The 15867-nt window shown below is 40.4% G+C and overlaps 1 protein-coding gene across 3 annotated transcripts in view; it reads left to right on the forward strand.

Annotated features, from left to right (window-relative positions):
- The first annotated feature begins 2243 nt into the window (after nucleotides 1-2243).
- PLCE1 (phospholipase C epsilon 1) overlaps nucleotides 2244-15867 on the forward strand; it is a 153321-nt gene continuing 139697 nt past the window's right edge. For all 3 annotated transcript variants that reach the window (XM_088128955.1, XM_088128956.1, XM_088128957.1), the window contains exon 1: nucleotides 2244-2389. The gene's annotated coding sequence lies outside the window, so the exon portion shown is untranslated. The remainder of the gene's footprint in view (nucleotides 2390-15867) is intronic.

The following is a 15867-nucleotide window of genomic DNA, read 5'->3' on the forward strand; positions in this document are numbered from 1 at the left end:
GTCCAGAAATAAAGTGTTGAATCACACTAGATTGCACGGCAATGATGAGCATGAATTGAATATGGAAAAGCAAGGACATCAGCCTGGCAACTAAATGCAGATTAGTCTGCATTATTGTGTTTCCCATAGCTACCTATGGTTGTGAAAGTTGGACCATGAAAAAACTAGATGGGAAGAAAATCGACTCGTTTGAGCTGTGTTGTTGAAGAAGGCTCCTGCACATTCCTTGGACAGCAAATGACAAACAAGCAAGTTCTGGAGCGTATAAATCCAGACATATCGCTGGAAAGCCAAATCACAAAATTCTGCCTTATTTCGGCCATGTCATGCAATCAAACTCACTGGAAAAGGCAGTTATGCTCAGAATGGTCAGAGGTAAAAGGAAACAATGCTGCCCAAAAATACAGTGGCTAGACACCATCAAAGCCAACACCAACCAGAGCATAAAACAACTGAAAGAAGCCATACAAGATCAGAAAACATGGAGAGAGCTGGTCCATAGAATCACCAAGAATCGGACACATCATAATCAATACCCCTTTATGATTCTAGAAGCAGGCACAGCAGTTCCTTCATGTTCTATTAACAAAAATAATCAGAAACGATATGTTAATTGGTTCATATATACCATCAATTACAGTGTTTCTCAACCTCAACAACTTTAAGGTGTGTGGACTTCAACTCCCAGAATTTCCCAGCCAGCATGGCTGGCTGAGGAACTCTGGAAGTTGAAGTCCACACACCTTAGAGTTGCTGAGGTTGAGAAAGACTGTTACAAGAAACCTTCACCATACAGCAAGTTTTCCCAATTTACATTTCATGAGATGAAGTAGATTGTTCTTCACAGAATTCTCTAATGCTGCACAAGATGCCAACCTAATTACAGAGGAGTAATTAGAAGCTGCTGTTAAAGAATGCCAAAACACAATATGAAATTAGCAAAGTCACTAGGTGTTTGATATTGTTAGATCCAACATGGATGTTGCTACAGAGCTTAAAGGAGTCGAGCAAACTTTCTGTCAAGCATCTTGGCTATCCCATTGGTGACAGCTGCCAAGCTGATCCTTGTGCAGAAATGAAAAGCAGCAGCCCACTAGAAATAGCATAGTGGTATGCAAAGTTTTAGGAAGTGAAAATTATGAGCCAATCAAAGGATATTAGAAATACAGGCTACAATCCTTTGCACATAACACACCAAATCGACTTCAAGAATGTGTAGGGTTGTGCAGTAAAACATTAAGTTAACATCAAGTCAGATTATGTAAGAGCACTAATTCAGTAATGAAAATAACCAGGAAGGGGCATTATAATATTTTAATAACTCTGTGTATGAACAACTTGCTTCAGGCTAGACCTACTTAAATATCTTGCCAGCTAGTCGCTCCTACTGAAATGGATTCAGGTGGGTGGGAGAGTTGAGTGTCGGTTTACATTCTTTTTTAAATCTCTAATATTTGAAAGTGCCTCACTGTAGAAGGTCGGATCCTGCTCATTATTTTTTCAATTTACAATTTATTTCTAAAGGTACTCATATCTCATTGATTTGTAGCCTATCTGCTTGTGTTAATCATATATAGAAGTACTGTATGTATTTAACAATGAAATAGAACTTTACAAATTCAGATCCCCTCCCCATGTTTTCTTGATATTGGAAGAGAGTATCATAAATTAAATGTACTGTCCAAGAAATTAGGAGGGTATATTAATGCATAGCCAGGAGGACAAACATTTGCAGTGTTTGTCTCTATCTGTAAAATATTCTATCAGAATAAAATTGCTTTTTTGCCTGCAGCCAGCTTTAATATTTCTGAAATCCAAGTTCCAAAAACGCTTTACAAGATCCTTCTCTCTCTCTCTCTCTCCTCCTTTAACGGGGAGGGGGGGGGGGCGGCGGTCTTTTAAATGCAAAGATGCTCAGTTCAGTCAAATCGTAGTTTTCCATGAACCAGATGGAAACTTGACTATATCCACCCGCTCAGCCCCCTGAGTTCTTTTGGTTAACAGCCTTTCTTCTCCTCGTCGGTTGGCAGGGGCGCACAATAGTGCCGCGCTTGTGTGTGCTCCACTTTTCAACCCAGTCCTGAATCGAGCCATTGTTTCCCCTGCGATAGCCTGCATTTTTTCAGTCGGCAGAGAAAGCAGGGTGTAAAAAAGGCACCTTGTGTAAAACTGCTGGCAAGGCTCGGAAGCGAAGGCGAAGCTGCACCAAGGCTGCGCGCGGCTGCAGCTCGGCTCGGCTTCTGAGCGCGGCAACCGGGTTAGCTCAGACATTCCAATGGAGTGAGGCAGCGGCCGCGGCCGGTCGCGCAGCTCCACGCACGAGTCGCCGCTTCTGCAGCCGCCGAGCTAATGGAGAAGGGAGCCCGCGCTCGTTCCGCGGCGGCGGCAGGTCAGTCTAGAGATGGGATGCCAGGGTGGGATGCAACGGCCGGGGAACAGCTTCTTTTCTGCAAAGGTCTGCGGGGCTCTTGGGTCGCTGGAAGGCGAAAACAACTAACAGTAACGCTGAGACTGGCCCCTTAGAAAGCCAGCGGCGTCCTGTGCCTCGGAGGTAAGAGGACGCGAAATTGAGAGGCCAATCAGTGTTTCTTCTCTTCAGATTTTTCAAAAATTATTCTTATTGGATCCTTTCCGCCCCCCAAGCGTGGGGGATGTTGCTATTATTAAACTAAACTAAACATGCCTTTTGCATTTGATCGGCAGCTCTTCTTAGGACAAGCCGCGAGAATGAACTTAGATTTTCCAAGATCCACTTTAGGATCGCAGTAACTTGGTAGATCTAGCTCCGAAATGCAGGGAGGGCTCCGGCATAGTCATCCCGGGAGGATTCCTGCTATTTCTACAGAGGAGTTTGGGGTTGGAATTGAGATTTTAGGAGGGCAGAGTTTGGTAGATGTGCTGGAGGTCGCAGACTGGGGGAATTCCTTGCACGGGGTGTTATCTGGAAGTTGATACTGTCAGAAACAACGAGAGATGCGACTCCTCTGCGCCTGTTTTCGTGGAAACAAGCCCCGCTGGGCGTGGGAGGAGACACGTCTGTATGTCTGGGGCGGGAGGGACACGAAGGAGCAATGCTTTGAGGAAATGCTATATAATAACCAGTCCTGGTATTAGAAGTAGGATTTCCACCATCTTGCAGGTGCGTAGCCTGGAGGGAAAAGTCCCTCCCTCGTATAGTAAATATGGGGCTGTATTAGGGGCGGGATCTGATGGGAAGTTTAGGCTGTGCTACAGTTATCACTACAGTAAATGCAAGGTCTTAATAGTTCTTGTTCTATAGCACTGAAAGTAAGAAAGAATACTTTTAAATTTCCCCCTTCCTGGTGTGATGCCTAAGTCGATGCGGAGAAAGAAAATCAAGGTCTTTGGGGGTCCAAAGACTTAATGCGCGGGATGACTCGGTCTGTTTAAGGACAATGGGCACTTCCCAAAGAAGTAGACGTTTGTGATCTACTGTGTGGACTCAGCGTCTAGCACCCTGATGCTAAGGCCTGGCAATGGCTTTTGAAGGATTCCTGTTGGGAAGGGAAACCATTTCTTGGTCAATTTTTTAAATAAATGTACTTTCTGTTGCCTGGATAAATATATAGAAAGTTAAGCCAGGAGGGAAATTGATCTGCATGGGTCTTTCTCAGAAGTAGTTTGCACATGTGCTCTATTCTTGTGTGCAGCTTTTACACCTCTTCCTTAAAATTGCTGTTATCCTGTAGGGAGGGACTTTTTTTACTGGGCAATTTTTGGTACCTAGACAAATGTGGTCCTTTCTCCAATATAATATATTTGCTGGTTTTGAGGTTAATGGTGGAAAAATAGTGTGGATGTAAATCTATGATAACACTGGTGGTGAGTGGTCTATAGCTGTCTGCCATCTGCTGTCCTGTGCCTATGCCACTGAATATTCAGTCAGTGTCAGCCCACCAGAATCTTCTGGTCTACTATAGGTAAGCCAGCCTGCTGATAAATTAAAATCAAAGTTAATTATAGAATATTGATTTATAATTAACTGCACAGTGTTCTTACTTGAACTTCAACTTTCTTGAATTCAAGAAAAGAATCTATTTAATAGAAATTCCCATGCTAGTGGAGAATTTTAGGAGAAGTCATGTTTTAAGGAGTCCAGGCAGACTGAATTAAGCTATTGTCTCTCCTCCTCCTCCTCCTCCTCCTCCTCCTCCTCCTCCTCCTCCTTCTCCTCCATTTCAGTCTTACAATGAGAATGGACTGAAAAAATATTTACAGCTATGTGGCCAGTTTGCCCTGCTGTTAAACTCCAACAGAGAGCCATTTTTCTAACTGAAAGATAACAGTAGTTGAAAGCTTCAGCTACTGATATCAATAGATGTAAATATAAATTGCAGATAATCAATTTCATACAGAGGAAATGGACTGTGACTAAAACTGCTGCTTCTGCAACTCCTTATCCAGATATCTACTTACAGAAAAGAATGTCTGTGTGCTTGAATTATAGGGGGATTGGAGTTCTTATGAGTTGTGCATAAACATGCTCTAGTAACCATTTTTTTTTAGTGACATCATATCCTCATGCAGTTGCCTTCATCAAAGTGATCCAGGGCTGTCCCAGGGCTTTCTCTTTTCTCCTGTTACAGTATTTGGGATGGGTGTGAACTAGCATCTTTCATTGACAATGTGGTGGCTGACATGGTGTCATGACGCTCTGTCCAGCTCCTATTGGCACTCTAGACTGCTGTGGGCGCTCCCCCTTCTGTCCAGTTGCTGTGGTCTGCCCTGCATGGTCATTTGGCCTTGGGCCAGGAGACACCAGACACCTAATTTCCCCAGGGGCGTCAGAAAGTGCTAGTCAGGCATTATACAGGCTCCTTAATAACCAAATACACACTTAGGGTTCCCGCCCCCATTTTATTGTTTTATACTTTTGAAAGAATATAAGAAATAAATTATACAGATAGAAGAATCAACTACAAATAATGAAATATGGGCAGATAAACAACTAAAATCACAAAGAACTAGTATTATTGGAAGCTTAGGATATTGTAAGAAATTTTATATCCATTTTATACTGTTGAATTTGAGCTAAAATGTTTGGTTAACATCATTCATGTCATTTAAGAAAGACTGTTAACAGTATATTAAATCAAAATGGTAAATTGTACGTAGAATTAAAATATAAAGTCTAAAACCCAAATTCTAGATGTGGCATGCTTTCTGTATAAGATTATAGTCCAAGAATGGTTTCCAATTAGAATTAAATTGTTCATCAAATTTACTTTTAAATATAAAGTTATTCTAGACATTGAGGCACGTTCCCACATTCTTCTGAAGAGAAAATCTGAGATCTTTTCCAATAAAAGGCATATAAAATCCTTGCAGCCATTAAACTTATACAATGCTAATTCACTGTATTTTGAAGGGCTATGTGAAATTTAGTAAGTCTCTTCTCAGGTTGCAGTGGGATTACAACTTTCAAAATGTGTTCTGTTCTGGAAATGAATCATTGTCCCATATGGTTGGGCTTTACAACATTGTCACTACATATGAAAAAAAGATTTAGTGCTTTTTTGAAAAAGCACCAGACCTGTGCTTAAAAAGCAGGACAGAAAGAAAACAGGTTCTAAATCAGGAAAGAGAACTGGGTTTTTTCAAGCGTGTGCTGTAGCTTCTGCCAGCAAGGGGTCTTGCATGGCTGTACTTTTTATTGTCCTTATTATGGGAAGGAGTGTCCCATTTTGCCTGCTCCAGACAGGCTGTCCATAGTCTATTCCCGTGTGCTGCTGGCCACGAGGACAGGCTTCTGCCAGCACAGCAACTCTGTCACAGCACTAGCTGACAGTGGAACTTCCTTGTTATTGATCACTCCTGTTTTACCCTGTGTCCCTCCTCTGTACCTGACAGCCGTCAGGTGGGCTATTTTGGGATAAGGGCTTAGCATTCCTTTGGAAGAGTGCAAGTGTCAGAGCAGTGTCCAGAAATAGCCTGACTGATAGAGGTCATATGACAGGTGGCCAAACACACCATTCCGAGCACCCACCCACTCATCTCTGCTCCACACCAAGGATAGTGACGGATGGTTATTTGCCTGCTGGCAGGCAACCCTGGGTGAAAAAAGAAATGAAGCCAGGGAAATCTGCTAATTGTTTTCCTTAACTTGTCCTACCACAAAGTATTAAAGAACATCAGTCGCTACTTGCTACAGTGCCAGAATAGGGCTCTGCAATCGGGCAGAACATTATATGCTGGTGTACTTCTTTGCTGGCTCAAGCAGCGGGGATAGCACACTTCAACACACTGTCTGGCTGTGCATTTAGCTACCTTCCTTAGAAAAGCCATGGGACAACTTGTTTTGATTAAAATCAGGATTGCCAGGGCATAGGGTTGTTTATTTAAGGGATCCTTTACATCTCCCTCCTAACTTTAACATAGGATGCACAGGTGTTAATACCTTGATCAGAATATTCCAGATGTATCACACCACTGTGTGATTTACACCTATGTCCCTATATTAGGCAAACCCAGAAAATTGGGCTTAGCCATTTGTAACTAATGGTTAAGTGTGTGTATCTCAACCAAAGAGATTTTTGTCCTTGAGATGGAAACGTCAAATCCCTATTCTTATGTAAAATATTAAACTTCTTGTCCTTTTTGGCACTTGTGGCATATATATGAAAGGGACATTCTGATTGATTTTGTGCCATCAAGTTGGTGTCGATTCTTAGTGACCACATAGATTTCTCCAGAAGGAACCGTTCCCAACCTAGTCCTTCAGCTCTTCCATCAGTGCACCCATCACTGCTGTAATTGAGTCCATCCAGCTTGCTGCTAGTTGTCTTCTCTTTTCTTCCACCTCTCCAAGCATTACAGACTTTTCCAGAAAGTTAGGTCTTCACATAATGTGTCCAAAGTAGGATAATTTGAGTTTGGTCATTTGTACTTCAGTGAGAACTCTAGGTTGATTTGTCCTTGGATCCACTTCTTTGTGGCTTTTTGGCTGTCCATGGTATTCTCAGGACTCTTCTCCAAACAATAAAGTTCAAAAGCATTGTTACTCTTTTGCCCTGCTTCTTCAAAGTCCAAAAACCCTAACTAATGTTTGTTTATTATTAGATTTTTAATCCTGCCTTTATTTGGGTCAACTCAGGGTGGCATTATGCTGCCTCCTATTTTCCACACAACAACCATCCTGTGAAGTGGGTTGGCCTAAAGAGAGTGGCTGGCGCAAAGTCATCCAGCCGGCTTTCATGACTAAGGCAGGACTAGAACTCACAGTCTCCTGCTTTCTAGCCCAACACCTTAACCACTACTCCAAACTGGGTCTCTTGTGTTTCATATATTTCAGCAGCCAGCAGGTTTTTTTTAGGATACCAAAAGGATAATCTCCTACACGAAATCTAGTGCATGAGACAAGAGTCCTTTTGTGTATCTCTTAGTACTGAAGCCTGCAAATTGATGAAGATGTATGATATTTTTTTCTATTGTAATATCCAGATTATTGGTCTTTCACTACTGGAATGTGTGGATGTTTCTACTTATATTCATAGTATAAGTTAAAACGTTTATGTTTGTTTTTCTTTTAGGTGGGAACGGGCAACTACTTAGTTGTTGAACAGCCCTGTCATCTTTTTGTTTGCTGCTTCTATTATCAAATGCATTACTGTTTAATGTTAAATAATTGCTAAATTGGGCTTTTGTTGTCTGAATAATGTTTAGAAAGCCTTGTATTGCTGGAAAACATGGAGTGGGAGTGATATTTTGAGTGCATGTATCTTTATGCTTCCACAAAGAACATTTCCCTAGAACTGTAACAGTAACATTAATACATTATATTATGAATAACATAATAGTATGTATAATGCTATATAGTATAACAACATTAACAGCAAAATTAATGGGTATATATTCCCATGTATACCATCATACCCATAGGCAATTATGGATACAGTGACATTAACACCACCACCGTGAAGTAAACTGATAGTGTGAACAGTGCAAAATGGAAAAATATTCTGGTGTTGACATGAAATCTGTTTTTCTTACTGAGTGACTCTGACATTTATTTGTTTGTTATCTTTATATCCCATCTTTTTTCCAGGATCTTAAATTGTCATAGATAGAAATCTTCCTTCATTTTATTCCCACAACAATTCTGTGGGTAGATTGAGCTGAGATTGGCTAGCTCAAACATACCCAGTGGGTTCCCAGAGCTAAATTAGACTGGAACCTAGTTTTCTCAAGACCTAAGTCAATACCTTAACTTTTATATCATAGTGACATTGGCATCACATGAAGCTGATATTTCTCCTTCCATTGCAGGTATTGCTTCAGCGTAGGAATGCAAGGAAAATCATGGTATTGGAGACTAGTTGCTGTTAAGAAATCATCCACTGTTCTCTTATAGCTTTCAGCTTAAAATAGAACGGTCATGACTGTGGTCCTCTTGCATTTCATGACTACTTGACCTCATTCTTTTAATTTTTTACATATATCTGCCTGCTACAGATCTGTTCATCAATCTGGAGGAATGGATTGCTGTCCATGATAGCTATATCATATAATTCATTAATGAACCTTTATACACTCTTGTTTTTACTGCTCCTAGAAAAGGATAAGAACAGATTTCAAATTTTATTTAATATACATGTTTAATTGTGCAATTCTAAGCATATATACTCAGAAGCGTGTCTGAGTTGAGTCGAGCACAGCTTGCATTGCCAGCACTTCTAAGAGTAAAACCCACTGCATTCTGTGGGGCCTCGTCTTATTTTATTTATTACATTTCTATCCTGCCTTTCCTTCAGGGGCTCAAAGCTACTTTAATCATACTCCCTGCTCCATTTTCTGCCCAAAACAACCCTATGTGGTAAGTTGGGCTGAAAGCTTGCCAGACTAAAAGTTACCTAGTGAACTTCCATGGTTGGGAGGGGACTTGACCTGAGTCTTCCTAGTTCAACACCTTAATAGTGTTAGATTGTGCTGTCAATTGCGGTTGGGTGGGTTTTTTCCCCTACTAAAATCCATGAGTGAGGGCACTTAAAATGCAAGAATACACCAGATATATTCATTATAATCTTTCCCACATACTATAATGTATTTGCTCATGCTAATCCAAAACCAAAGAAACCATATTATGCCTGGGGTGATTTGTGAGTGAACAAACAACCTCTTCATTTAGAATACATTGTGGAGGCACTATGGATCTAATAAAATATGAACAAACTGATTTTAGCCAAAGCTTTATCAGCTATTGTCTTGTGTGCCACAAGATTCTTGGTAGTTGTGTTAACCATGTACTGTATTGCACCATGTACTGCATACATCTCCCACTGCAGTTCAGTGAGGCTTAGTCGTAAATAAATTGGTACAGGGTTGTAGGCTAAGAAGTCCAGCTTTAAAGTATTTGTCACACTTGTATACACAGAAGCAAGCAGTTGACAGTTGCAAGAACAAGGCTGGCATAACCTTGCAGAAGAGAAACCTTGCCAACAATATTAGATTGGGAGACTAACATTGAAGAATACACCGCAACAGCAACATTGAAAGTATATATCCATCTTAGAAGTTTAACCAAATTCAAGCGGCAATGGCTGCCTTGTACAGAACACATTACACAGCAAGGCAAATTTAGACACTTGGAATCTGGTTTATAGGACTTAAACAGAAACCAGCAACCATCTTTAGCGTTCAGTGTAGATATCCAAACAGCTCAGCAGTTGGGGATGGGAAGGGGAGAATGTGTTACTACCACATCTTTTCATAGCACTTTTAATCTCGTGTGTATGTGCGCTTTTGAGTCACTTTTGACTTCTGGTGAGTGCCTGGACTAGTCCCTGCAGATTTTTGGGAAAGAGGTTTGCCCTTGCCTGCTTCCTAGCGCTGAGAGGGAGACTGGCCCAAGGTCACCCAGCTGGCTTCACGGCTAAGGCTGAAGTCTCCCGGTTTCTAGCCTGAGGCTTTAACCACACCACCAGACTGGCTCTCACTTTTAATCTGTATTTAGTTTATTTTCTTCTTTTCTTTCTTTTTCTCTTTTGTATTTCACTTGCTCAACAATAAAGTGTAAAGCTAGATTAGTATTTGCTTCTAATTTTTTACAGAAATGGTCCCACTTGTCCTCCACCTAACAATATTGCCCCCTCCAAGGATTTTTTTTTTTTAATGGAGAAAGGTCTGCCCATCCTTGGGAGGGGCGATTGGTGGGGAAGACTTCAGGCTGATTCTTCCTCCCAGAGGGGGAAAAAAAAACTTTGCAATAGCCTTAATCTTTCCTCCCACACCATCTCTATATACGTTCTCAGATGTTTTTTCTTTCTCCCGCCCAGCGAGGCGTTGTTAGCCCGACCCGTTGCCTCCTCCTGGGTCAGCCCCGGCTGGCGAGCAACCTTTTTCTCCTCCTCTCCGCAGAGTTCTGGGAAAGGAAGAAGGAAAGGGGAGCCGCGCGGCTCTCCGACCGCCGGCCGAGGAGGGCAGCGCGCGGATTGCACCGCTGCGCTGGAGGTGACCTTATTTCGGGCCCCTCCTTCCAATAATGATTGGCAGCCCGTGGCGAGCGCCGAAAGGAGGAGCTGCGGAGTTTTGTTGGGGTGAGACTTCATTTATTTATTTATTTTGTCAGAAGGGGGGGATTCTGGACTTGCAGCCTCCGCTTCGGAGACGTTCCTCGGCGGCGGTCGCGGAGTTGCGTTTCTGCAGGGACGGAGCATCCTCGAGAAGCGAGCCGTGGTCCGTCGGAGGCTTCGCGTGCGCTTAGGAGCCCGGCGGCTTAAAGGCGGGAAAAGTCTCCGCTTAACGCGGAGCTCTCGCCCCCGGCATGAGAGACGCCCAGCTGGGCGGTGTGACCATGGGAGCCTTCGGGATGTGTGTGTGTGACTTTTTGACACGGTTTTTCTCTGCAGGGTTAGTTCCGGAGTGCGATATTAAGAGGCTACCCATACAAGTTACTTATGATGTCATTCAACCCTGGTTTTGGTGACGTCACGATCAACAGGCTCTGATGACCTATGAATTGGTAGCCTCTAAATCAGTGTTCCTCAACTTTGGCACCTTGAAGATGTGTGGACTTCAACTCCCAGAATTGCCCAGTTGAAGGCCACACATCTTCAAGCTGCCAAGGTTGAGAAAGTATATTTTGCTGATTTCAGAATTACTGTAGGGTGTGTTTGCCAACTGCTATTTCATAGTGCTTCAAAAGGACTATTTAGCACAAAGCCGTTAAAATACCTTTAATTTAATACTTACCGGCACCATATTAAATTCAGTTGGTTTTGGCTTAGAGAGATCCATGAACACTGTGTAAACTGAGGTTTATAGCTCAGTCTGGGATCCAGGCTTGTTCAATCAACCATTGTTAAAACAGCCCATGGCATAGGAGGAAGTGTGAGCCTGGTCATAAAGATTTGCTGCAGTACTAATGCTTCGTTTAAAAAAAAATCCACATAAATTAAGTTTATCTTGTTTACTTGGCTGCTGAGGATATTTAATTCTCACTGATGCTTCCACTGTTCCCTTTGTTTCTGTAATGAGTAAATAGCTTAGTATTTTTCATGTGGGTGATAAAATCTAGGCTGGGAGGTGAAAGCAATTTTGCATGTTATGTCATCAGGAATCAAGATCAACTTGAAAGAGACTTCCCCTGGTGGGGTATTTAAGGTAAAGCTTTTATTGTGAAATCAACCAGCTTAATTTATGGGACATAGGGGATGGCTGGATCTTTCTGCTGTCCTGCTTTTTTCATATATTTTCTTATCTCAAACTTCTGATAAAGAATGATGAAATAGCTGCACAATGCTTTCTGATTGGTGCTTCTCTTTGGAAGTGCTCTTAGTTGTGGGGCTTTTAAGTTCAGGTAGTCCTCGGGTTAAGAATGCCTAGTTTAAGGACGACCCATAATTAAGAACGGAGCCTACTGTAGCAAAATTCGAACTAAATACACAATGATTTGAGTTAAACACACAGTGGTTTGAGTTCATTACACAGTACTACTTATACAGTATTATAGAATAATACTGTTCTGGCTTACATACAAATTCGACTTAAGGACAGACCTTGGGAACAGAACTTGTTCTTAAACTGGGGACTACCTGTATTAGCTTTGTTTCCTCTTATAAGAGGACTATAAGGCAGGGTTTTTTTTAAGAAAAAAAAGAGCAGCCAAAATAATCAGGAATGTTACGAGAAGGTAACAGATACCTTAGGTAGCTAGACATGCTTTTTATGAGCTTGTGTAGTTTACCAGCTGTGATCCCATCTAGTGGAAATAGTTAATGACATTCACACATATTTGCTTGCTTCTAGACTAGATTGTTATGCTTCTCATGTGCTCCATGTGGGCCTGTCTTTAAAGATAATCTGGTATGTTCAACAGGTGCAGAATTCAGCAGCCTGGATGCTTATGGCAACCAAATGATCAAAGCATGAACAACTATTTCATATCAGCTGTAGTAGCTGCCACTTTGTTTCTAAATTCAGTTTAAAGTGCTGATGATTTCCTTTAAAGTCCTAAGCAATTTGAGACGCTGTGATTTGAAGGCTTGACTGCGTCTGAATAAACCTATTTGGGCCTTAATTTGAGTGCCTGCTATTATAAAGCATTAGGTTTATTTTATTAATGCCATTATTTTTACTCTGTAGCTTTTCTCAAAGGAGCCTATAAAGGTATACAAGAGAATAGTGAGGGAAAAAGTAATCTGTCTCTTGTGTGTTAGAAATTGTAATTAATTAACTTGCAATTAATAATAGGGTTGTTAACTGATGAGTCTCCAGTTCCATGAGACCTTCTTAAATACTGTAGAATTGTTTCAGACAGTAGCAATCCTCTAATGTGGGATGTTCTCTTCTAAAATACTTCATCTATGCTACTATGAACATCAAAACATGCACTTGATCTGAATTTTGAGATTTTTAGAGGATTGACAGAAAACAGTGGCTTAGTAAGTTAATTTATTATAATAGGTTTGGTATTAATAGGTAGCAGTTTGTTGTAGTGGTTAAGGCATCAGGCTAGAAACCAGGAGACTGTGAGTTCTAGTCCTGCCTTAGGCACAAAACCAGCTGGATGACCTTTTGGCCAGTTACTCCTCTCAGCCCTAGGAAGAAGGCCATGGCAAACCACTTCTGAAATCTTGCCAAGAAAACTGCAGGGACTAGTCCAGGCAGTTTCCAGGAGTCAACAACGTAAAGAGGGTCAAACCTCAAGGAGCTCCATATAGTCTCTACAAATCCCCAGTGTCACATTGTGAAACTACCCTCAAAAGTCAAAACTCTCATGAACAGTACTTCCCTAGTTAATTTTTGTTGGTTGTTCAAAAGGATGCTATAGTTGAACTGGCTGCTGCTGAGATGTCTGACACAACCAACTGGAAAGTATTCCCCTTGACTGATCTCTGGCCTAGATCTTCTACCAGAGTGAACAAACATTGTGACAAACATGTATTGGTTTAGTATATAAAATTTTAATTCAGTTGAAATGTTCCCAGGCACCTTTTCATCCTTACCCACTTTGTGTCTGCCCCTAGATAAAGCTTAGGAGCCAAGGATGGCCTTCGTGCCCCCTTGCAAAATTTTGTATGCCCAACTTTAAATTCCTACAAATAACTATGATAGATAGATAGATAGATAGATAGATAGATAGATGATTAAATAAGCGTGTCTCTTGCTGTTCTTGTTTTTATTCCTACAAAGGAATACAAATACGTACAATAAGGTATTGTGCCATAATAAGAACATGAAGTTTCATGACTGAAAAGATACATGAAGATGTCATAGAATGCTTTGATTGTAATAATCAGAAGTTTGATGAAATAAAATGTTAAACTCTTGAACAACAAATGTAATATAAAATTTAACAAATAACAGTTGTCCCATTTAATATTGTATGAAGTTCACAGGGGATGAGGATCTGTGGCAAACATATATACCACGTTTTTTGGATAAAAGCTTTTGGATAAAAGCTTAATGTTTAACTGGGAACATCAATACATTTTTTATATACCTAGCATTTATTCAAAATAGTAGTTCTTTTCAGATGGCTTGAAATCTGAATGGCAAGCTTAACATGCCCAAGGAACTTTGATGTGTAATTGTTTTTGGTTCATAGGTAGCATCTGCCTACCACTGTTATGTGTAGAACTGAACAGAGTCCACTGAAGTGGGTGGCTATATTAAATCTAATAATAATAACTGCTTGCTTGAGAAATTTTTGCTGAGGAATTAATAGAGAACTTTGTTACAGGCAATGCTGAGTACAAATCACAGCCAGGTGAGTGTAGATTAGAACTACAGAAATTACATGGTTATAGTATCTTCAGTAATAAATAGGACAAAAATGGTACAAGATGTTTTATCACTGGTAAATTACCCCAATATTGATTGCCAAAAAGTATAAGCCATTTCCTAAAAACTGTTGAAAATGCAATAATCAGGTCAGATCATTATTTCATATTTGGTTATGCTGTAAAAGTCCAGTAATTCTGGAAGATGATTTATTAAAGAATACATTTTTAAGGTTGAATTTTCTTTCCTGCCTGTTGTTTTTATGTTAAGCATTACCAAATCTGATTTTTAAATTTTGTCTGTGTTTTAAATATCTACTAAAATAAATAAAAATGCCTTTTTTAAAAAAGTAAGGAATAAAAATAATAAATAGGAGAAAAGGAGATCTAGACTTCCTTGGCTAAGCTGGTGATTACACATAGTTTTCTTGGCAGCAGTAAAACAGACATTGAAATGGTTTTCCACGGCCATTCTGGATATTTTTTCATCTTCCCAGACTAGCCTATAGCCCTGCTATTTCCTGAAGGTCTCTCATTCAGGTATTAACCAATTCCAACCTACCTAGCTTTTGGGGGAATCAGCCAACTTTGGCTATGTGGTGCCTCATGCTGCATAGCTAATACATACAGTAGCACAGGAAATGTAAAATCCACTTTTCCATTATTTTCAACTCCTGCTCAGCCCAGATAGTTTCTCAGCTTAACTAATTTTAGGAAGGATAAATGAAATGGGTTAGAACTTTTGGGATTTTAGCTGCTATGATAGGAGTTGTGCTAAAGGCAGTTGCTTAATAGACTGTTAAGCATCTTAGTAATGTATTTTATTGAGAGGAGACTACAGCATGTTCTTTTTCAGTGTATCCATATATAGTGAAGTATGTTCTATATGATCTACATATGTGTATTATTAGTATTTTTAAATCACAGTAGCAGCAATAATACTTTACATTTGCAAATAATGCTTTGAAGTTCTCAAAATATTTCACCTGAATTATCTAGCTATAATCTGTATAACAACCCTGAAACGTAAATCTGAATTATCCCCCATCTTGCAGAAGGGAGTGGTTCAATGGGCAAGAAAAGCAACATCTTGCTTAAAGTGGTGTTCAGAGTAGGGACTTAGGTAAGCAGTTAGGTATTTAGAACTTACAAAGAAGAAAAGAGCCATACCCTGAAAGATAAATACCAAATGAACAGTCAACTTTTTTAAAGAAAAGCAAGAGAACATGAGATCATATAGCTAACTTAAGATGGGTATTAGAGTTAATAACGGAATACATGAAAAAGACATTTGATAGTATAATTCATAGGATGCAGGAGTATTAAGTATGTTTGCTGCCTTGAGTTATATATAAAAAAGACATGATAATAATATAAAAATAATGTGACAAAATCACCATCAGTCAATTGCAAAAGGCAGCTTTACTTCGAACAGCTTACATCCTGCGATGAAATGTTTAACACCATCCAACAACATCTGCCTATCCTAGGTCCTTGGGAAGGACTCAATAGGTAGATAAAAATGCCAAATCCAGTCTAAACAGGTGGCTGGCTGTGTGACCAGCAACAAATCCGAAAAGATTTAAGGACCTGGCTCTGTCAGTGTGCATGGGGTGATACAGGCTTT

The sequence above is a fragment of the Python bivittatus genome, unplaced genomic scaffold (assembly GCF_059951505.1).
Source record: "Python bivittatus isolate LINGU-HERP-01145 unplaced genomic scaffold, Pbiv_v1 ctg000780_np1212, whole genome shotgun sequence".
NCBI lineage: Eukaryota > Metazoa > Chordata > Lepidosauria > Squamata > Pythonidae > Python > Python bivittatus.